Source organism: Lontra canadensis, unplaced genomic scaffold (assembly GCF_010015895.1).
Source record: "Lontra canadensis isolate GAN:19392208 unplaced genomic scaffold, GSC_riverotter_1.0 scaffold1, whole genome shotgun sequence".
Lineage (NCBI taxonomy): Eukaryota > Metazoa > Chordata > Mammalia > Carnivora > Mustelidae > Lontra > Lontra canadensis.
In genome coordinates, this window is record NW_022630995.1 from 30,237,435 (window position 1) to 30,263,434 (window position 26,000).

The window sequence follows — 26,000 nt, forward strand, 5'->3', positions numbered from 1 at the left end:
TATGTGAAGGAAAGGGATGCTAAAGTCCCTAAAATGTTAAAAAAAAGTCTTGCAAAATTAAGAATTATCTTGCTCAAAATGTCACTGTGAAAGCTAATGCCAAATATTCCTAGCAGTGGCCAAGGAATTAGGAGATTTAAGCCAACAGGAATTGAATAGGGGGAATTGAATGCCTTCACTAGTTATCTGTGATTAGATCTTATATAATTTCATTATGGTTTGAAGTGGGGTGAATTTTTCCAACATGAAACTCTTTAGGGCTATATTCCAGCATATTTGTAAAAACTCAGGTAAAAATAAATTAATTAATTAAAAACAAACAACAGGTATTTCTTAAATCCCAGGGCTATCTAACATTATTGCAAATAATTTATAGTTCTCTATAAATCCATGTAACACTAGCCACAATTATGTCTCAGCGATCTTTGTCAGTGGTTGTCAACCAAAACTCTAATTCTGACACATCTGTGGTTATTAATTTTCAAGTGGTGTTTCATTATTTAAAGGAAGTCAGCATATTCATGGATAATAAAGGTGCCTGAGATAAGACATCTTATATGACCAAATGAATGCACATGTCAATGAGTATTTGAACCTGGAACAGATGCCTAGAGACTGCAGTAATAACAAGACAGACAGTTTCTATGACAACCATGTCAATGATCTGTGTAGAAGGACCCACATTTCAAAGATAATGTTAATTCTGCTTAGGACCAGTAAGTCAATGATATTAACCACATTTTTGTCTCTCTTCAGTTAATTGCTTTATGGTTTGCATTAATCATAGGTCAGTAAATATAATTACTTTGTATTAAGACCATAACTTAATTAGAATTTGAGAAGGATTAAAATGCAACAATAGGTTTACAAACCTGTGACTGAGGTCTCTCAAATGGGGACACTGAGAAAACCCTGGAAGAGAGTATAGAGAGCTAACGTCACCCTCAGGGTCTTCTATCTAAACTCTGGACAGCCAAAGGAGAGTCAATCATGAAAACTCTTCATATTTTTTCCCCAGGCTAGATGTTATTAATATTGATAATATGGCAACATTCTTAACAGTTAAGGCTTAAATTTGAATTTAATTAAAAATATAAGACTGGATAAGTTTGCTCTCTATTAAGTTTGGGTGCAAACTCTATTTCAAGTAGGTAAGAGACTAGTTATGAGTATAAGACATTCATTTGGGTATTTAGAGTCTTTTTAACACCCTTGTAGAAGGGCATATGCCCTTGTGGAAAGTGCCCTTGTAGAGAAATAAGGGCAAAAAATCAGTCTCCAAACTCTAATAATTTACAGACCACCCTAATGTCCTCCAGTTACCCTGATTGTTTCCTTCAGTATGTACTTCAATTCCACGGTTTAGAGTAAATAGACCTGGTGCGACTTGGTTTATAAACTGTTTGAAGTAGTTCTTTCAGCAATTTTAATAATAAATGTGTCAAGTTTGTTTAAGCTTTTGCATGTCTTTTCATAAGTTAAAGATAGGATTTATTGAGCCCCTTACTGAAGGGGAAGGATGGAAAGGCAAAATGTTGTCTCTGCAGCCAGCAAGCTCCGTGTTTAAGCAAGCCTTTTAGTAGACGACTATATACTTACTGGTGACATGCAACTAATACCATTCCCAGAATATTGTAATAACCAATTTAGGCACTTGTCCCCATGGAGCCTACAGACTGAAAAGTAAGTATTCAGAACCCTTCACTTGTACAGTAACAATTACCCTATAAAAATAAAACACATGATTTATCTTTTTCACTAGTGCTGGGAAAACTAACATGAAAGATGCCTATGAAACTTTGTAAAGACTAATACACAGAATCAGGAATCTATGATAATGTTGTGCCTGAAGTGCAAATATGAATAAAGAAACCATAATCCTTTGGGTTTGGAAGAATCACTGGGGTATAAGGAAGCCCTTGTAGGCCATTTATGAGTAACACAGGATGAGAAGAGAGAACATCTCTATACAATGCCTTTTTTGCCTTTTTTCAGGCACTTAGGGATATAACCTGTTCTATCCTCCTAACATCAGTATTACACTTTAGAACATGAGCCCTTATCCTTCACTTTATTTTTTCTGCTTCTCTCCAGAGGGTTATACTTGTTGCTAAAAATATGTATTGCTATTTGTCATAAGAAAATAAAAAGTAAATATAATAAATATCAAGTACTTCACACAGCTTAGGAATCATAACTAAATTCTTATAGAAATAATCCCAAATGAACTGGGGTTTTTTGTTTTATTTTCTTTTTTTTTTTTTTTTTTTTTTCTTTTCCTTGCTGTGATAGTCACAGAAAGTCTTTTCTGATTTCTATGTTCTACTTTGCTTCTTGGGTTAGCAGAAGGAGGGTGTTTCCTACTCCTCCTCCACATCCTAGTGTTTCTGATCTTGTCCTGAAATTAATACAAAAACTGAAATCAAAACAAGCTTTGATTGTCCCTGTTGCTTCAGTTGGGCAATTTTATTTATGAAGCTTTCAGGCTTTAACACTCATTCCTCTGTGCATATAATTTATATAACCATATAAATGAGATTTCACAATTTTATGGTAAAATCCAAATTTCAAAATGGTATAATACAAAGTTTGCCTATTGGAAATAGTATCATCATTATTACCAGACAATAGAGTTGTTCCATAATATTTTGCATGTTTATTAATTTATCAGCTTTGAGCAGCTAGGACTGGAATTTGTCTATTATCTAAAAAAGATATTAAGGGGTATCAAGATTAGGATAGCTAGGAGACTGGGAAGATCTAAATTTGTAAAAACAAAACACACACACACACACACACACACACACATACACACACAAATTGGGGGAGGAGGTTGCTGCGGTCAAGCAGTTAATTAGGTGGAATCAATTATTTAGAGGATAAAGCCACAAATAACGAATAGGCTTTAATATTGGTAGTTTCAATACAATGCTATCTGGCAGATGTAGCAGATGAGTTACAAGGTGCCTAATAAGGTGCCTAAAATGACAAGGTGCCTAAGATAACAAAGACCAGGTAAAAAGCACTTAGCACACTCTAATTGCATAGCAAGACTCTAGTTAAAAAATGGGCATGAAAAACAGAATATTTGTTGTCTGATGGATGAGTGATGATGGGGACTGCACAGTGGGATAAACTAGATAATCATTCATAGAAACTCATATTCATGAGAATAAAGAAAAAATATAATTTATAAAGATCTGGGAAGGCAAAAAATGAGCGGTTGGAAGAATGAGGAATCAAAGGATCTTAGTTAACATACCTCCACAAAATATATATTAATTACAAGAAGAAAAAGGCAAATTTATGAAGCAATTAGCAGATGCCACTTCAACCCAGTGATCAAGGTTCACGTTAACATTGAGACAAATCAACATACAAAATAACTGGCCTGTATCTTTAAAAATGTCAGGAAAAAAAGAGGCACCAAAAAAAAATTATATAAGATTAAAGGAGACTAAGAAGATATGACGATGACTGATGGAAACAATGTATGCTCCAGAATTTTCTTTTGCTATAAAGATCATAATTGAGACAACTGGCAAAATCTGAAATACTATCATTTGTCTATGATAATTTCATGGTTTTTATAATTTACTTCAATTATGCAAGACCATGCACATATTTTTATTAAGAATACACTAAAGATCTAGGGGTCAAGGGTATCATGTATGCAACTTAGTATCAATTTATACATAAGTAATATACTTGGAGAGAAAGAGAAAATTGAAGCAAACATGGTAAAATGTTAAAATTTGGGTGATATGGGTTTAAAAAATTCTGTGTATTATTATAGAAAATTTTTGTAAGTCTGAAAATAGGTCACAATAGAAATTTTAAAAAGGTCTATTTACTAGGCAATTTTTCAAAGCAGGTACTCAGTCATAGGGACGTATGACAAAGGTCTACATACCAAAAGCAGGAAGAAAGTCAAGTCTCAAGAACAAAGACCCTTTTTATTGGTAGAAACATACTTAGAATTCATTTAGGCAAACAACAACAAAAGCTTTGGAGGGATACTAGTTAAAAAAAAAGCACAAAATCAGTGGAAAGACTGCAGAACCAGGAATGTTCTGGCATTCTCAGCGTCTAAAGCCAGCAGATGTTTCTATCAATTTGTTTTTCAAATCCTCAGCTCGTCTCTGAACATTTGCTGCTTATCTAAGACAACTTTCTTCTTTTAATATATATATTTATCCCAGAGACAGACACAGATTTGCTTGGCATTAGTCATTCATTGGACCAATAACATTAGACAGGAAAATCAACATTATGATTAATAATCCATGACACAATATACAACCCTGGTGGTGGGGTGTTGGAGGTACTGTTACTGTGCAGTACTATGATTGGTAGCTCTACTAACCATATCACTACACTGGGTGAAGGAACAATTCCCTAAAATCTAGAAGTGAGGTAAACATTATAGTGTTACAACAAGTATTATGGTTTCAGTGAAAATTTATTCCAACACCATATTCAAGAGTGGGACACAATTTTTCCAATGTAATGTGGTAAGGATTAACAGGTCATAAAATCAGAGCCAATATAGTAAAATGGAAATGCTTCTGAGGCTTTGAGGATTCTGGCAATACACTTTTCCATTGAACTTGAACCTCGAAGATTATAATTGAAGCTGCCTCTTGCCACCACATCTAGCTCAACAGTAAAGCCAAGGTACTGATGAGAGGTGAGCATGAGAGGAAGAAAAACTGGATCTTGATTATGTTTGACCTCAATGAGACCATATTTGAAGCCAATTCTACCTGTAAAGATTTTACTTGGAAGAGCCAATAAACTTCTTTGTTTATATCAGTTTGGATTTGTTTTTCTGTCACTTGTATCAGATATATCCTGATTAAAGGGAGAAGAAAACAAATGCTTTATATTCCCTCCCAAAACACACACACACACACACACACACACACATACACACACACACCAATGAAGCATTTTCACCACTCTAAGTGAAAAACAGGATCAAGTGGTGCCTTCTGGGTGGCTCATTACATTGAGTGTCTCACTCTTGGTTTCGACTCATTATCTCAGGGTGGTGGAATTGAGACCTGCCTCAGGTTCTTGCTCAGCAGGAGTCTGCTTGGGATTCTTCTCTCCCCCTCTCTTTGCCCCTCTCCCTGCTCACATGTGCATGATCTCTCTCACTCTCCCATATAAATAAATACAATTTAAAAAAAAAGAAAGAAAGAAAAAGAAAAAAACTAGATCAAGTCAAAATCAAAAGTAAGCTTACCTTAATGGTGAATCAATGTAACTTAATTGTTCTTTAGATTCACTTGACAGATTAATATTGATCTTTGTGTCTAGAGTGGGGCCATTTTTATAAGCAAGGAGAAAAAGCAGAAAAGCTTTGAAAACAGGGGTTCAAATATGTGATAGCAATTATTTCAACCTGATAATTGAATAACTACTGCATTCCTAAATTTATACAAACCAAATAAACTTACATAGAAGATTCCTAAAAGATGTATACTTTTCTTACCCGATTAACACCCATCAATTAGTACAAGAATTCAAATCAGGTCTCAAGAAGTACAATGATTCATAAAGCTCAAAATTTATCTTCCTTACCATCACCTTAATAGCATCCAAACTAATGACTTAAATAGTTACCAGATATTGACCATTCACTGATTTCAAGGTTTAATAAAAAAATATTGGGGGCACCTAAAATATGTAAAGCAAATATTAATGAAACTAAAGGAAGAAATAGATAACAAAATAATAATGGTAGGGGACTATAATACCCCCTTACATCAATGGATAGATCATAGAGATAGAAAATCAATAAGGAAACATTGACTTTAAATGACAAAAGATTGACTTAAAAGATACATACAGAACATTCTATCCAAAAGCAATGAATACACATTCTTTTCAAGTACACATGGAATATTCTCCAGAATAGATCCCATATTAGGCTACAAAGCAACTGTTAACAAATACTTGAAGATTGAAATCATAACAACATCTTTTCTAACCACAATTATATGAAGCTAAAAATCAATAACAAAAAAACCTGAAAAATTCAAGAATATGTGAAGATTAAATACATATGAACAATCAGTCAGTCAATAAATAAATCAAAAGAGAAAAGATACCTTGACACAAAAGAAAATACAGTATACTAAAGTTTATGGAATGCAACAAAAGCTGTTCTAAGAAGGAAGTTCATAGTGATAAATGCCTACCTTCAGGAAACAAGAAAATCTCAAACAATGTAAATTTACATCTTAAAAAAATACAAAAAGAAGACCAATGCCCAAAGTTAGTAGAAGGAAATAAAGATCAGAACAGAAATGAATGAAACAGAGACTAAAAAGATAATAGAAAAGATAATGAAGCCAAGAGCTCATACTTTGAAAAGATAAACAAAATTAAAAAACTTTTAGTTAGACTTACCAGATTTACCAAGAAAAAGAAAACTCAAAATTTGAAAGGGGAGACTTACAACCAATAACACAGAAACACAAAGGATCATAAGAGACTACTATGAACAATTATAATCCAACAAATTGAACAATCCAGAAGAAATAAATTTCTAGAAACATAAAACCCTTCAAGAATAAACATGAAGGAATAGAAAATCTGAACAGATCAATTACCCGTAAGGAGATTGGATCTGTCATGAAAAACTCCCAAAAGACAAAAGTCCAGAATAGAGCTCCACTGGTGAATTCTACCAAACATTCAAAGAAAAATTATTACTAAACTTCCTTCTTAAACTCTCCCAAGCAAATAGAAAAGGAGGAAACATTTCCAAACCCATTTTATGAGGCTAGCATTACTTGACACCAAAACCAGACAAGGACACTACGAGAAAAGAAAATTATGGGCCAATACCCTTGATGAACACAGATGCAAAAATCTTCAACAAAATATTCACAAATCTAATTTAACAATACATTAAAAGGATCATGCACCATGATCAAGTGGGATTTTTCCTGGCATGCAAGGGTGGTTTAATATTCATAAGTCAAATCAACATGACACACCACATTAACAAATGAAAATAAAAACTGCATAATCATCTTAAGAGATGAAAAAAAGCATCTGACAAAATTCAACATCTGTTCATGATAAAAAACTCAACAAAGTGTACATAGAGGGAATATATTTCAACATTATATAGACAAGCTCACAGTTAACATCATAACTCAATATCAAAAAGCTGAGAGCATTTTCTGTAATTCAGCAACAATGACACCCACACTCACTGTTTTTATTCAACATAGCACTGTAAATCCTAGCCAGAGCAATTAGACAAGAAAAAGAAACAAACATCCAAATTGGAAATAGAAAAGTTAATCTGTCTCTATTTGCAGATGATGTGATACTATATATAAAAAAACACAAAGACTCCACCAAAGAAACTGTTAGAATACACGAATTCAATAAAGCTGCAGAATACAAAAGCAATATACAGAAATCTGTTGCATTTTTAAACAGATAAACTTTTTTAAAAAAATCCCAATTACAGCTGCATCAAAAGAATAAAATATCTAGGAATAAATTTAACCAGAGGTAAAAAAACCTGATACACTGAAAACTATCACACTGATCAAAGATATTCAAGATGACACAGATAAATGGAATAATAGTCCATGCTTATGGACTGGAAGAATATTGTTTAAATGTTTATACTACCCAAGATAATCTATAGATTCAATGCAATCCATATCAAAATTCCATTTTTCATAAAAATACAACAAACAATCTTAAAATTTGTGTGGAACCATGAAGGACCCTAAATAGTCAATGCAATCTTGAGAAAGAAGAACAAAGCTGGAGAGACTATACTTTCTGATTTCAAATTAGATGATAAGGCAATAGTAATCAAAACAGTATGGTATCAGCACAAAATCAGACACATAGACCAAAAGAACAGAATAGACAGCCTAAAGATAAACCTATACATATATGCTCAATTATTTATGACAAAGAACCAAGAATATATGATAGAGAAAGGACAGTCTCTTCAATATACTGTGCTGGGAAAACTAGTCTGCCACACGCAAAAGAGTGAAACTGGACCACTAACTTACACCGTGCACAAAAATTAAGTCAAAATGGATTGAAGACTTGAACCAAGACATGAAACTATAAACTTCTTAGAAGAAAACAAACATAGGCAGTAAGCTCTTGTCAATTTCTGGATTTGACATCAGAAGCAAAGACAACAAAAGCAAAAATAAAAAAACTGGGACTACATCAAACCAAGTCTCTGCACCATACAGGAAATCATCAACAAAATGAAAAGGCAACCTATGGAATGGAGTAATTACAGATCATACATCTGATAAGGGGCAAATATCCAAACTACATTAAAAATACCTCATATGACTCAATAGCAAAAATAAATAAAGTGACTAAAAAATGGGCAGAGAAATTGAATAAACATTTTTTCAAAGAAGATATATATGGCAAATAGGCACATGGAAACATGTTCAGCATCATTAATCATCAGAAACGCAAAACAAAACCACAAAAAGTTTATCACCTCACACCTGTTAGAACAGTTATTATCAAAAACAGAAAAATAATAAGTGTTGGTGAATATGTGGAGAAAAAGAAACCCTTGTGCAATGTTGGTGGGAATGTCAATTGGTCTAGGTACTATAGAAAACTAGAGAATATCCTCAAAAATTAAAAATTGAATAGATGATTCAGAAATTCTAATGCTGGGTATTTAGCCAAAGAAAATACAAATACTAACTTGAAAATATATATGCATCCCCATGTTCATTGCAGCTTTATTTATAGTCATGAAGATATGAAAACAGTGTAAACATCCATTGACAATGAGTGATTTAAAAAATGTGACATACACAGAAATATTATTTAGTCATCAAAAAGAATGAAATTTAACCACATGGATTGACTTTGAGGGGGTATTAAGTGAAATACGACAGAGAAATACAAATATCATATGACCTCACTTATATGTGGAGTCTAAAACAAACAGGGGCACCTGGGTGACTCAGGTCATGATCTCAGGGTCCTGGGATAGAGCCCCACATTGGGCTCTCTGCTCAGCAGGGAGCCTGCTTTTCCCCCTGACCCCTGCTTGCCTTTCTACCTACTTGTGATCTCTCTCTCTCTCTGTCAAATAAATAAATAAAATCTTTTTTAAAATTTTAAAAAATAAAAATAAAACAAACCAAAAAACACACAAAACAAAAAAAACCAAGATCATAGATATAGAGAACAGATTGGTGGTTGCCAGAGGTGGAGTGGGGAGTGGACAATATGTGTGAAGGGAGTCAAAAGGTATAAACTTCCAATTATATAATAAATGTCATGGGATTAATATACAGCACAGTGACTATTGCTAATACTGTATTGCATATTTGAAAGTTGTTATGACAGTAAATCCCATAATTTCTCATCACCTCATAAGAAAAAAATCTAACTATGTATGGTAATAGATGTTAACAGACTTATTTTAGTGTTCATCTCACACTATATACAAATATCAAATCACTATGCTGTACATTTAAAGCTAATATAATGTGTTAATTATACTTCAATAAAAAAGATTTGAAGACTGACATTTTTTAAATAATTTAAAAAATGATTTATGACATTTCTTGAAGTTGGTTGTTTAATATCTCTATTTCTACCTGTATCTGAAAATGATGTTAATTATACTTTTCTACCTCCCATAAGAGCTGTGATAATTACTGTTGGTAAAGCACTTAGGTTGCCATGGTTAAGGGAGATTGTCTAAGGACAATGTATTATCATCATTATTATCATTGTCCTGGACAGCTGCTCATTAATGACTGCATTTGAGTAAAAACCCATGAAAGGTTTAATTGATATGGGACAGAAGTTGGTCAACCTTAGCCATATTCACTGCCAAGTTTAAGTCCAAAAGAGAAAAACTTCTCTCTAATTAGATCATCCCAAATGTCATCCCAAAAAGGAATATAATAGTTTTAAATTGTTTTAACAATTCAGCATTCGTTCATTTAACAAATAATTATTCAATATCTGTTATGTTCAAGGTTCTCAACATAGAGTAAAGCAAAAAAAGAAAAAAAATGCCCTTATAGAACTTAACATTCTTGAGTTTAAAATTTGCTATGTAACGATTTCTAATGCCACCTTTTAGAATGTATCCCAAACCATTTGTATTTTTTTCTCCTCTGTGAAAATGTGTCCTAAATATTTGTTTTTCTACATAATGAATTTCTGCCCATTATGTAAAACTTTCATGCTTGCATGCTAACTTTCCCCCTAAATATATCGGATCTTTCCAATTGCCCCAGGCATGTAACACAGTACTAAACAAATATTATACTCATAAATGATTCCCTAATTAAACATGCAATATCTATCAATATTTTTTCATTCACTAACTAGTAAATGGAGAGTCATTCAGTGGGTGTTTAGAAATGATTCCCAGACACCTATACCTAATTTGTTACAGGGCTGAGAAAGACCAGTGTTTGACAAAAGGGTCAAATTTAGAAAAAATATATTTTCTGGCTCTGCCCCTTTACTGTCCACCTGTTATTCAGGATTTCCAGTTTTAAGCCAGTCATTTCCTGCCAAAATCACTTCAGTCATCCTGCCGTGTATTTTCTGGATATCACGACCATGTCAATTAACAACCACAGCATAATCCAAGAATTATTTTTCCCATTCTAGCCTATTTAATACTGTCAGCTGATGAGGTCCCACTATCTCCAAAGCTAAATGAAGATGTTTCATCTCTTCTTGAGTTTTTTGTTGTGTTGTTGTTGTTGTTGTTGTTGTTTTTATTCTCTAAACACTCTCAGTCCTGCTTCTGCTGGGCAGCTCTGTAGCTACATACTCTGGAGACTGGCAACAACAAAGCAATGTAGAACGCTATCCAACATTAGATTTTCAAACTCAGGTTGTGTGTTCAATAAAAAGAAAAAAGAATGCATATTTCCTTAAAGAACATCAAGGAAATATGGATTTGAATTTCTAAATCTTGAGAACTTTTTAGGCAAATGATCTCTGTCAGTTTCTAGATACCCTGGTTGATTTTTCCCTTTTTTTCTCTTATATTCCCAACCCCTCTCTCCCTGTTTTCCAGATTATATAAATGAGACCCTAGTGGCTGGACAAGAAACAGATCTGATAAATCAACACTATAATGTGAGCAGACTCAATTCTGACCTGTAAACGTGTTATAAATCCAAGCTTATCTAACTATTTTGAGGTAGGATTTACCTTATCAAAAGTTCCTCCATGCAAACTATATTCTTGCATCATTCTTATTCTATAACCTGAAATTGGCATATTTCAGTCTTGGGCTGAAAGGGACATAGACCTTAACACAATGACTTTTTCTGTTCTCTTATTATAGGGTCAATGGACCAAGAAAGTATAAATCAAATAGTCACCCTACTCTGGTCACTTCACACACTGATTTTTCAAATATTTGAAGACTGTGAAAAGAAAGTCAACTTTAAATTTTAAATCTGTACCTTTAATTAATGGAAACTATAAAAAAGTCAATTAAATCAGTCACATGCTAACTAAAAAGTTGCAATTAAAATTACGTGCGTTAGAAATAATGGTGTATTGTGGGTTAAGATTGTCAACATTAAAGGCATAAATGGCCACTTATTGTTCTTGTCAATTAAACCACTGCACTTAAATTCTTCCCATAAACTTTCTGAAAGCCCCATCCTTAGAGATAGCAGCAAAATGAGAATCTAATACCACTCAATACCCTTACTGCAGAACTCTGCTAAAGGTTGAATCTAAACACATTTTAGTCTTGGGATTTAAACAAACTTCTACTCTCTCCATCAAGTTTCATATTCTTTCCTTTCACAAATCTGAATCTTGAGATCTTGCCATATTCCTAACAGTTGACATGGAGGAGAAAAGAAGCCAAGAATAAACCAGCAGCAAGATGGCTAGTTTCAATCTCAGCAAAGCCAATTTCTTAGACAAATAAGTTAACTTCTCTGTACATTTTTCTCATCTGTGGAATGAGATAACCCCATCCACTGTACCTAGAGTTGTGTGCAATGAGTATGTTAATGTAAAATGCTTCCCACAATGGAACATAAATAGTAAGCACCAAGTAAATACTAGTTATCATGATGAGATCAACCACCATCACATCTTCATCATTACACATCAGGCTCTGCATACATTAGGTGTATGCATGGAGCAGTGAAGAAAAAGGCCCACTCAGAATTTCTGTGCCTACTCAGACACATTAAGTAAAACTGAGCAATCGGATGGTGAGATCTCCCACGTACGCACAGTATCTACACCAATGTGGCCCAGTCAACTCTTATGAATTTAAACTGACCTGATAGGTCCTTCTTTTTTTTTATTTTTAAGATTTTATTTATTTGACAGACAGAGATTACAAGCAGGCGGGGTTGGGGAGGGGGGCGTGAAGCAGGCTCCCTGCTGAATAGAATCCGGGGACTCTAGGATCATGACCTGAGCCGAAGGCAGAGGCTTTAACCCACTGAGCCACCCAGGTGCCCTGTCCTTCTCTTTTAAAGAAAATATACAACCTGGTTAAGCTGAGGGATGTGTGGGTACAAAGAGGGACTGGGGATTAATTCTTCCTCATAAATCAGAGCTGTCATCGTTGCCTCAAAATTAGTGAGCCAGAAATCTAAAGGCAACTCGGGATTCTGAATTAGAGATGCCTGCTGTGGTACGTCACTGACTTTAATGTTCTTAAGCAGACAAGAGAGGCAGGGGCATAGGACAAATGGAGGGTTAGGGCTGGGTATGAGTGAGGAGAGGAAATGGCAAGGCTGTACTGAACAATGGAAGACTCACTGTCAGTATAAAATGCATCTCTGTATATGGGCAGGAGGCCTAGGTGTGTGTCAGAGGATGCACACCCTTTCTCCTCTAAGTGTCTGTATGTACACCTACCTATAGTATAAGGAATGAGAATAAAGAGAAAAGAGCCTGACCTGATATGTCTAATGATCAATATTCAACACAGACACTGACCAAACATTTGCTGGTCAACCTACAAATTGTTATTCTTAGCAATAAAATTTCAGGCTCTCAGAAGGCCCTAATATTTCAAAATCATTGTCAGAGTTCATTGCTAATCATATAGGACACTATTCCAAGGACTAAACTGATCATATCTGCACAGCTATTAGTCACCCACAAGATTGTACAGGCTGGTAGAAAATAAACTGATTAGTTTTCATCAATCAAAAAGGAAAAGTTCAGATTCCTGTTTCTTTTACAGAGATCATCTCTGAGGCAGGAATGGCTGCTATGCAGACTCTTGTGGGATGAAACCATTTGTATCCCTCTCCTATGAATAATGGTGATGCCCAAGAAAGTAAAACAAAAGTTTATTCTGCTGGTCCTGTCCTGCAAGGAGTGTTCCCAGGGAGAGAAGTCAGGTTAATCATCTGACATCCCTCTAAGGAACTCTCCAAGGAAATGTGCCTGAGGCAAGGTGCCAGCAAGATCATGGTGGGACATCCAGATTTTGTGTCCTCCCACACAAGGCAAAACAAACTATTAAAGTAATAACAGAACCCATCAGCAAAGAGCAGACTACTCTGAAATGGGCTTCTAGTGACAAAAATGAGCCATTTTATTTTCTTTGCATCAGGCTGCTCTTATTTTCTCATTTCAATTCCTTTGGAATTGTGATATTCCTTGTGAAATTCCTTTAGAATTCACACTTGGAAAAGTGATAGATTAAGTGGTGTGTGTGTGTGTGTGTGTGTGTGTGTGTATGCCTAGGGCAATCATAACCCATTTACTTTAGTAACCCATATTTTGAAAGATGACAATTTTCTTTTACTCTTTAACAGGAGGATATCTTATCTCCTTAGTTTCTGATGTCTGCTTGTGCCAAGTGAAATGTGATGTTTGGTCAACACTGAGGCAGAACTGCATGCCATTATATTGTTTGGTAGTGGTTTTATAGCAGCAGTTCATCTATAGGCTATGAAAATTTTCTTTAAACCATCTTTAGAGAATGTGAAAATACTCTCAGGGAAAGAAACAATTTGGAAGACAGGAATGCCACTGAGTTATGAAAAGAAAGAAAGAAAAGAGAAAGAAAAAGAAAGAAAGAAAGAAAGAAAGAAAGAAAGAAAGAAAGAAAGAAAGAAAGAAAGAAAGAAAGAAAGAGAAAGAGAGGGAGGGAGTGTGAGAGGGAAGAAAAGAGAGAGAGGGAGGGAGAGAGAGGGAGGGAGGGAGGGAGAAAAGGAGGAAGGAAGGGAGGGAGAAAGGGAGAGAGAGAAAAAGATAGAGGGAGAGAGGAAGAAAGGAGGAAAGAGAGAGAGAAGGAGGGAGGGAGAGAGGGAGAGAGGGAAGGAAGGAAGGAAGGAAGGAAGGAAGGAAGGAAGGAAGGAAGGAAAGGAAAAGAAAGGAAGAGAAGAAAAGGCAAAATATGTTCTATTCCCTTCAAACTTGCCATTTCTTTCAAGTTTCACTCTTACTTTCAGTATCTCAACTACCATCTTTTCCCTCTCAGAGAAACTAATAAAAACAATGGTTTTAGCTATCCAACTATTGTTTCTTGTAAGACTTTAACTCACATAAAATGTGCTTTTTATAAATGATTTTAAAGGTCAGAATTTAAAGCCAAAGAAAATATATTTAGAAGAAAACAGACATTTGATTATTATCCCCTCATAACTTTTACACAATTGCTAAGACAATTTAATGTAAGTGTGGCATGTAGACACTCAGATTTTTATCTTCCTAGTATTCTGCAACTGGGTAAAGGGCAGATGATGGTAATTAGCCTTTCAAGCAGATATGTTTACCAACTCAACCAGGTTGTAGAATGAATTGTATATATTTTGCTATAATCTCTGTAGTGGGTAACATGGTTTAGTATATGTAACAGACAAGTTAGTGGTAACCATGATGGTAAGCAGCAAGATAAAATTATCTCAAAGTGCAACAAATAAAATCTTGAATAAATAATAGCTATTGTCCATAAAATTGCTCAATGTTGCAAAAGGTCACAAAAGGAATCAGGAGGAATGTTTATAGAAAAGACACTTAAAATGTATGATAATCTAGCTGTCCTATACTTTATTTTCTAATGTAGCAACTTGAGATATTGTCATATCTAAGAGCTTATTTAATGTGTGTGATTTCCTTTTCTGAATAAGTTTAGCTTTCAAAAAGAGTTTATTGACTACCTTAAATGGAAGACATTATCATTAGCAATAAATACAGAGTTATGAAAATAAGTACAGTAAAAGTTAAGCAATGGTATTAATTTTTCCACTTTATTTACATAAGTCAAGTTCCATCACTGATAATTACACTATTATTTTCCATTGACTTCATGTAAAATTTGAGATACGTTTATACCATCCTTGACTCTTAATTATAAACCACTAGATAATCCTAATCAAGTTTCTCAGTGAGCAACCCTTGGAAGCACTTCTGAAACTTGCTTTGTTGAAACTAGGTACTTACCATTAACCATGATATGGCCATTTCTTCTTCAGTAAAGTGATAACAGTGGTTCCCTAATGATATGCTATAGACTAAATGTTTGTGTCTCCCTTTCAATTTGCATATTAAAGCTCTAATCCTCATTGTGGGCATATTAGGAGAGAGGGCCAGAAAGTCCTTTTGGAGATAATTAGGCTTAGATAAGGGCAGGAGCATGAAGTCCCCACGATGGGATTAATACATTTATAGGAAGAAATACTAAAGATCTCCTGTTGTCTTTTTTCTTTTGTTTTGCGTTTTTTGTTTTGTTTTGTTTTGAAGTATAGTCCGCAGATGGGAGACTGTCAGCCAAAACAGCTACCTTTTATTTTTCTCAATGGATCTCCTTCATTTTATTTAAGATTTATTTAGGCAAATATATATCTGCCTCAAATAAACAGGTCAATTTTTAGTAATTAGAGGTGTACATTATTCCCACCCACACTAAAGCTGCTATTTGAAACTCTATTCTATTCCCCAGAGAATGGACATATTTTTCAATGGAAATTTTTATAAAAATATCTATGTATCTGAAGCACATATCTTTTATCTGAGGAAAATTTGAAGATATAACAATTATCTTTATCTTTTTTAGGTGTGTATAGAATAATTCTCAACTAATACTCTATCATTCATATACTGAAAATTACATATTAAATGCTTGCTATGTGTCAGGAACTGTACTATAGGCAGAGGTTAGACAACTGAAAAACAATATTAAACTTAAGAGGTATTTTACAAGGCAGAATGATAAAAGGATTCAACTGTTACTTGTGGAAAATAGAATGTCTCATTTTTGCCTCATCTAAAGAGCCCATGTGTTATCTTTAAAAATAAACAAATAAAATACATCAAAGGCAAAATCCCTCAGTACCACTAACACCAGAGAAAAAGTTAAGGAAAAAGAAGTAGCTAAAAGAAATGGAGCATAAAGTGAAGCAAGATCTTCGGAAAATTCAGTTCACAAGAAGTTTTCATGGTATGTAATTTATTCATGGCTCCTACTGGATTAGTTAATAGCATCTGCCTATTTTCTTGGTTGTGGTAGTCACTCCTAAAATGTCTCAGCTCATATCCCCAAACAGAATGCCTTGCTGAATAACTACAAAGTTATCCCTCCAAAACAACATTCTGCACACCAAAAGGCTATTGAACAGGCAGGCAGATGTGTCTGAGGCCAGCAGACTTCAGGGATTGCTTTTCTACAACTGGGCTCTCAGGATTCATTGCAGTGTTCCTCATCTACTCAAAGTCCTTCATTTTATGCCTTTGTTTATTTAGAATATATGTGAAAATGGAAAGCCAGAACAATTATGTGATTTTATAGAGAACAAGACCACAATGTATAATAGGACAGAGTGAGCATCCACTTACATTTTGTGAATTTATTATATATCATTAAGTGACAGACTATTAAAATAGTCTATACTATAATGACGCTGAGGTACTCTGGAAACATTAACCTATACTTCCTATATGAATAACTTATTTGTATAACATTTGTGAAGGTGTTCCAGGGTCATGATTTTATTTAGTCCTTGCAGCAACGCAAGTTAAGTTCTTAACTTGCATGAAGAAGTATTTTTATTCCTAATTTTTAGCAGAGATAATAAAATCTCTATTAATATACTTAATTGGTAGGCTGGGAGCCCTTATTGAACCCAACTTGCTTAAATTCAATTCAGTCTAGTCTTTTATTACATTACAACTCTTTTTGCAGCACGATGGCAAGTAACTGGGAAGTCTGTCATTAACTAACTGATCTCAGGTATGTCAATTGTGTCCAGAACTAGCAGCACTGCTTGGGTAGGAAGTGGGAGCCCTAGATTTAAAGTAGTAGAAAGCCATCGGACACAATCTTGAAGATTTCATTTAAAGTGAACAGACATCCTTGAGACCACATGATGCCTACAGGAACCTTGTCCTAGATCACTCAATGAGGGTTCTGAGCAAAACATCTTCATTCAGCCCAAATGAAAATCATCCTTAGAACTGGTTATTGAATATAATTAGCAAAGATAAATCACTCAAAGCAGAAGAAAGAGCTGTGCGCAAAATATTTAGGAGACTTGTAGGGATAGATGGGCCAACTCAAGAATAGGCCTTCAGAGATGGTTATAGTCTTAGGAGTCTAACACTCAGGATTATATTAGAAAGTAGAGCCTGGGGAGAGCTGAGACTTCTATCAAATTAAAAGATATATATATTTCCTTAGTAACTACCAGGCAATAGGAGTTGATTTCTTTGCCTTTAAATCAATTCAGAAAAAATGTACAATTAATAAAATGTTGATACCTATTAGAGGAAACCAACTCCAAAATATATAGTGACTCAATTATGATGGAAATTTAATTTTTGCTCACACTAATAATCCAAAAAGGGGTTCTTGGCTAACATTCTTTCTACCTAGTAATTTGGGCTCCTTCCATTTAAAAGTTCTGTCATCCTCAAGGCTCCCACCATTGTTTGCATTTAGCCAGTGAAGAGGAAAGAGAGTAAAGAGAAGCCACATTAGTTTCACAAAAGGCTTGAGCTTTTTCTTTACTCATATGTAAACATTTCTTCTACTCATAATATTTCAGTTGGAAGCTAATAACATGGCCACACTTCACAGTAAATGAGTTTGGGAAGTACTACCTGTGTCCCCAGTGAAAAACAAAGAAGAATGTGGTTTTGGGTGAATATGTAGAAAGTTTTGCCAAAGTTATCTTTTCAACCGTTACATACATGGATGGTTAGTGAGCTCTACAATTTGTAGTAGCAATGACAAAAGGCTGGAATACGTCTAAAACAAAGGATACCCAGAGGGGTTGAAGTATAATATAGTAAGTACCAACCATTCCACAGAGTTAAGCAGAGCCAATGCCTAAAAAACAGCCATAGTCTGAACTTTTAAAATTCTAATATATGAATATTTGTCCTTGTTCCTTTGTATGCTGTTTCAACATCTATAGATAGGAACATTTTTGGATAAACTTCCTCAGTCACATAGATGATGCCTTTCTCTAATTTGATATAAGGAATAAAGACATCATAGCTTGAAAACTGGGGAAGACATATGTCTAGATATAACTACAACTCTGCAGTTTTCCAGAATTAATAGACCGACACTGATGTCATAATTTGTCATGAGTCAAAAAGAAAGTTAAAATTTAAATGAGACCCACCAAGGACACACATCTCTAAATGACAAGCAAGGTAGTGAGGTAGAGAAGGAAAGCTATATTTGCAGGATGATTCCTCTTGTCTTTAATAATTCTACAGCCACTGAGGTCGATATGTCTGGAGGGAGCTAAATGCGAGGTTGTTAAAGTGAGTATGATTAAATCTATGTAAAATTACAACTTTGAAGTAAATTTGAGTTGCAATTGACATTCTCAAGACATCAGCAAGCATCTGAAGGTCAATAACATTTCCCAAAATTCTGCAAGCCAACTGATCTTGATCTTGACAAGGGCTTCAAAGCTGGAAAAGGCAACAGTACCAGTATCATAAAATTTCCATAATCCAGGGGGAGCCTGTGTGTAGTATAAGCAGAGAATGGAGAATCAGAGTTAGAGCCAGGTGAGGATGCCAGGCTCACACTGCAAGTACACACAGGGTTTTGAATCAATCTCTAGAGCGTACATCTCTCCAGCCAGGAAGGCTAACCTAATATAGCCAGAGAAAACTCCAATCCCAAGTTTAGAAATCTCACCTTCAACATAGAAAAGGGTACTAAAGAGGCTGAGTCAGTAACAAAACCAAGTCCTTTATTTGTACTCCTTCCTTTTTGATAGAATTAAGACTATGATAAACAAGATTAAGTTGTTTTCAATTTAATACTCCCCTACTCTGTCCTCAAATACAAAGAATACATTTTATAATGCGATACAAAAAGTAAGACATTTTATGTCTGTTGCAGGGTTACAGATAATATACCTGGGGTGGTGGGGAGAGGTGAATGGACAATATTATATCATTCCTGGAAACAGAGACACATTAAGGTGCTCTCTTAGAACCACTTGAGTTAGATTCAAGAGTTAAGCTCACCAACGGGAATTATGCTTCTCAGATTTATCTCACCTTAATTTCTGTGTGGACTTTTCTAGCCAGGTTTAGAGAAATTGGACTTTGCATGGGTTGCCCTCAGGTTACATAGGAGGAAGGTCTTCCTCTTACAAATATATAAAATGAATGAACTGGAGCACAAAGAAACCTCAGTAAATTGGCTCAAAAAAAGTTACATCATTTGAACCTAGATCATTCCATTCTAAAATCCTCAAAAGAATAAAAGAGGCAAAGTATCAATCTAATAAACCTGGATTTAACAATACAATTGAATGATTTTCCTCATTAAAAAAAAAAAAACTCAAATATTCTGATTTCTGTGAAAATATTTCTATCATTTCTCTCTAATTTTTATTTTTACTTTCCTGGAAATCTCACATGGAAAGCATTTAAATGAAAAGTCCCAAGATTTTGACATTACAGAATCATAATATTTAAATAAAATTCACTCCTGCAAAACAATTGAGATGTTTACATTCTTTAGTAAACAGTGAGCTTAAGATTTTAAAATGTCAAGTTTTCATTCTTTATGTTTTAGGGCATTAACTTTATACAGAACTGTGTTGTGTGAGTTTGACAGACATCCCTAATAACTGAATAGTGGACAATATCTTCCTCCTTTTTGTTCACATTGCATTAAATAAATATTATAATGTTTTAATCTACTGTACTTTGTATAGCATTAATTCTAGATCAAAGAAATAAAAATATTATTTTTTAAAATAAGTAATTAATTTTTAATAAGTAAATAAATAGCCTAAGGCTACTTGAAAGGGAAGTATAAAGGATTCAAATATAAGTAAGGAGAATTTGTTAACTAAAATATAAATTCAAGATGGTAGAATAGCACACCATATCATAAGCATCTATATATAGATAAATAGATAAAAAATACAAAATAGCAATATGTTAAAAACTTGGTTTAAATAGAAATTAAAAACAAAAAAATTTGGTTTTAAATTTTAAGTCAATTTCCACTTGGAATAAATAGCACTTTATTGTAGAAGAATAAACTCTTGACTCCTTAGAGATATTTTTATTATGTGATAAAAAACATCAGTGCTTAAATAAAAAGCTTGCATTAATACTGTAACATTTTTCTTCTTGACTTTCAACTCATTGGAGCATAAACATCCTCTTGGCTGTATAATTGGGTTTCTGTATGAAAAACAAAGTTTTTGAACTGGCACTAGAGTACAAATTTAATTAAAGACACAATTCCTGTAATGATCAGAACATCTGTGCCATGGCCAAATAGTTCTTACTGCTTACATTTCTGAGACCTTTATTTGAGAATCTACATAAGCTTCATTTAGCTCATGATATTGGACAGCTATTTGCAATTTTGAAATCTAGGGAAGCAATTTGGTGACTACATAGAATTCATGTAAAGTTAATTATAACAAGTAACTAGAAATTTTAAAAGTCTATTTTAAACAAATTATAGATAATAAAAATAAAATTCAAAACAGAAACTTTGGTTAAAGTAACCTTATTTGGAGAAGCTGTACATATTTAAAAATCAATTTCCCATAAAACTATTGTTAGAGAACCATAAAAGTTTGTATTAAGATTATCTTCTCTTTCTTTCACTTTTATAATAAGAGAGGGGGAGAAAGAAAAAAGAGGTGTTAACATGTTAATACAGACATGAACATATTTTTAATAAATGGAAAATATTCCTATATCCCACAAAAATCAAATAATGGTTTAACTGGGGGGAAAACAGAATGTAAGATTTTTGTTTTGGAGGGGAAAAAGGTGTGTTTAGAGGTAAGAAAGTCACCAAACTTCTGAGGACATAAATTAGCTATAGAACCAGTTATTTTCTTATACAGTATGTATTTTGAAATTTTTACAATGTCTATAAATTGTTTTCAGTTTTAAAATGATATTTTCAATGTAGTAGATGAGAGCAGACATCTTTAGAAATAACATACCCTAAAAAGGCAGTCATTAAATGAGTAACTGAGAAAGTGTAAGAACATAGAAGCATGAACATGTCTATCAACAAAGCTGAAGCCATAACACAAACAAATGGAGTGTAAAAAATTTGGCCATGCCCAAACACAGTTGTCTTCATACTAACTGTAGAAGAGGGAACCAAGCAGAAAAAATATTTATCTATCCAGCACTAAAACTCATAGAGTTTTCTCCCTCATAATTCCATGAGGGCAGGAATTTCTAACCGTTTTCTTCTTTGCCATATCCTTAGCCCAGAAAAGAGTGCTGGTACTAAGGAGATGTTCAGTAAATATCCAAAAGAATGAATGAATCAATGAAATTGAATATATATTTGGCTCATGAAAAGTTCATTTGCCCTTACTATGACCAGGATGAAATATTTCTCTTGACATGCTATCTGCTCCTGATCTGATGCTGTGCCCAAATAACTTTCCATTAGTGAGCCATTCTCCCAAGCAAAAGTGGTATATAGGGTCCCTAGAAAGTAACACCCTCCTTCACAAGTTATATATTTGTCATTTTATTCAGTTACTCAGTAATTCAAAATATGTCCTTTTCTAACCCAAGTGAAGCATCCCTGGTATTGGTATTTGACCACTCCTTGCACATCAGCAAAGCCAAGATTTCTAAGCCAGAATCTCATTGAGGATGAAGAGCTATGGTAATCAGAGACTTAAAAGAACTCGTGTGAGCTGAATATTGTGGAAAACAGTAGAATTTTTTAATTTCACATTTTGCATCCAAATAAAATACTGTAAGTATACTATAAGTACTATAAATAGGCAATGGTCTTTCAAGTCCTCAAATACATCAGGCTCATCATGCCTCAAGGTTTTGCATTGACTGTTTCCACTGCCTGGAATATTTTCCTTTGCCCCCAGGATTTCAATAGCTCACTCTTCTTCTTCCCAAATGACAATTCTCTTAAGTCTTGTTCCAATTTCACCTGCTCATTGGAGATTTCCCTTGAAGGCCTCCTTATAAAAGAAACACCACACACACATTCCCTCTCCCAACTTGCTCTGCCATGTTTTTCTCCATAGGTCTAATCACTAAATAATAGACTTCACATGTTCATGATTTATTTATTTATTTTTTTTAAATTTTCTACCTCTCCCACTAGAATGTGGTTTTCATGAGGGCTAGGATTTTTGTCTACCTTGTATTTTGCTATATCCCTAGTCTCTAGATCAATACCTAGCAACAGAGCAAGCACCCAGCAATATTATTGAATGACTGAATGAATAAATGGAGGGTTGTCCCTTAAGATCCTGATTGCTCCCAAACGCAATAACTGAATCCCTTGTCTAGATCTGTAATGGCAAGACTACAGATGGATCTAAAGTTACTACCACTTTGTGAAACATCTCTGGGATGCCAGCTCTCTTCCTTATATGAATGTTTCTCAGTTTCTTAACTATGTCAAATTATATGGTACTTATCTGGTTCCTCTATGTTTAAGTTGCTTTTGAACTGTTAGTTTGCTGTTAGTCTTGATAAATAATGAGAATGTGTGTGCATTTCTTAATGCTTGTGAGTATCTATTTCCATATTTGTAAAATGTGATATAGGAAGTGTTTTTGAGGCTCAAGTAATGTAGACAAAAATATATCACACTTATCATTAAAATGTATCATTTGATATGACTATTTTAACACATTTATTGGAGGTTTTCATAAATTCTATTAAAAAAATTCTCACATGCAATCATCCATTCATTCAATAAGTATTTATTGCACACATACCTCCTATATTTCAAAGTATCCTAGGGATAGAGCACTGAAGAAAATTAATATCCCATGCCCTTTTAAGGTTTGCTTTCTAATGTGTATATATGGGAAATGGGGAGACAATGAGACAACATCTACCATAAGTATTTGTTTCCTATTGCTGCTGCTATAAAAAATTATCATAAATTTGGTGGCTTAAAGCAACACAAATGTAATATCTTATAGTTTTTTAAGTTAAAATTTCAACACTGATTTCACTAAGTAAGATCAAGGTGTTGGTAGAGTTGCATTCCTTTCTGGATGTTCTATGAATCAGTTTCCTTACTTTTCTTTGCTTGTAGAAACTTCTCATATGGCCCCTTTCCTCCATCTTCAAAGACAACAATGTTGCACCCCTGAACCCCTCTGATCATCTTTCTGTAGTCATCCTTCTCACTACACAAAGAAAAGTTTTCTCTGCTTTTAAGGACTCATGGTGTTAGATTGGGTTTACTCAAATGATCCAACATAATCTCCCCAACTCAAGGCATAACAACATCTGCAAAGTCCCTTTTGCCATGTAAGGTAACATGTCCACAGATTCTGAGGATTAGGAAATGAACATCTTTCGGGACATTATTCTGCCATCTTCACCTTATCAGCAAATTAAAAGAGCTATGAAGAAAAATAACGCAAGGTGACAGCAGCTTGAGAACAATGGGGGCATATTCCTTTTTTTTTTTTCTTTTTGGAGAGGGCTCTCATAGGAACATCTCAATTGCCAGATTAGCACTTTCGACATGTATTTATTTAAATTTAATAAACAGAAAATACAATATAACATTTATCAAATATCTAAAGGATAGTCTGGTGGCAATCACTATAGCTATAGTGATTGCATAGCTATAGTGATTGCCACCAAAATATAGCTCCACCGCCTACCTCAAGTTAAAACCTGTGCTTTGTCCTGTAGACTCCCCATGGTGACCATGCTACCACAGAACTCCAACACACTTACTTTTGTCCTCTTCAAGACATCACCACCTTTTTGTCACAAAGCCATCTCCTGCACCCTCATGGAGCAATCTGCTGTGGTGGCCACCTGCCAAAAGAACTAAGTCTCTGTAATAATTGTTGCCTGTTTATTCAGATCTTCTTCAAAATACAGCAACAAATCCTTTTCCAAATCATCAGGAGGCATTGGTGAAACCCCTTAATTACTGTTGCTAGACATCATCAGGATTCTCCATATTTGTTTCCTTATTTGCTCTTATTTAGAATACTGTCAGGTGTCCCTGGTTTCTAATGACCTTTCACCATTTAACCCAAAGTTAACCCAAGTCTCTACAATTTTTCTCTCTAATACAGTAAACCTGTTTTACAATATTAATAGCCAGAGTCATATTTTTGCCACAGACAACTGGCCACCATTTGGGCATCAGGAGGTATCACCACTGTAATTTCCAAGACAGTTAAAGCTTAATTATTCATGTACCTAATGTTTTCAATCAGTAACTTAATTTAAAAAATGCCTCACATATTTTCTGTAAATAAAAAAATGCTGAAAATTATTATCTTTTTCTTGAATTAAGAACATTATTACAGTCATTAATTACTGTATTATGCTGCAATGGAATGGAATTTCCCCCCACTCTTCTCGATAGTTTAACTTATTTGCTGATAGGTTAATACCTACCTCAGTTTTATAATCTGATTTCTAAGCTTGCATCCAAATAAATATACAACCAAATGTATCATACAGATTGAAAACCCGAAGATAATAAACAGAAAAACAACCTTAGAGATTTCATACAAATATCGTGTGTGAACTTGAATACATTTAGCTCTCTGCTGTGAAAAGTGGAGTTTTATTATTTCATATTACTTTTTTATGTTGAAATGTAGCTTCCTACCTTCTACATTTACTCCTCTGGCAACATTAGCCTGAACTGGCTCTTTTGCTATTGGGTTGCAAACTACATGAATAAATGAGCTCACCCACACAGCTTCTTTTTTGTATAGGGATATAAAAAAATTGTCCCTGCCCAGAAAAAAAAAAAAAAAGGCTCTGTACCTAAACAGGCAGTTAGTAGTCATGGGGTAGAAGGATTAAAGGACTCGTGGAAGAACTGAAGAGAGCAGACAATGTGATAAGGATAGACCAGTATGGAAAAACTAAACTGAATCTAACTGTTCTAAGTTCTAAATGTTTGGATTAATCTCCCTAAATTGTTTCATCATTTCAAGATAAGCTACAGAAATAATGGCAATTTAGAAGTTAAATTTTAATAACGTTTTCAAAGGAAGAATGGCAAGTGACATGAAACTTCATTCAAGCTTTTGCAATATATGCGTGCCAAACTGGCAACATGATTTAAGTATTAAGTGAGCTATGGGAAGTTCTGTAAGCAACTCAATCTTGGTGCTCCCTTATACACTGGACTATCTACCACCTATCTCCTCTTTTTGGAATGCTTTCTACTTCCTTTTTCTCAAGAACCAGCATAATTTCCACTCATGTTTGCCCTAATTTATGTCTTCTAAGAAACTTCACTGTTTCTTACAGTGAAGGTGTTTTCATCACCCTATTTTTCATCAAAGTAATAGGATTCCCGGCTACTGGTCTGTATTCCCTCCTGGAATGTGAGCTCCATAAGGGCAGGCACAATATTATTTCTTTACTGTTATAGCACGAATAAGCTGTCACTCATTGCTTATTCTGGCACACACTAAATTCTCAAACACAGTTTTTGACAAAATGAACAGTGTGATAAATGTTTATTCTCCTAGTCAGAATTGGACTTG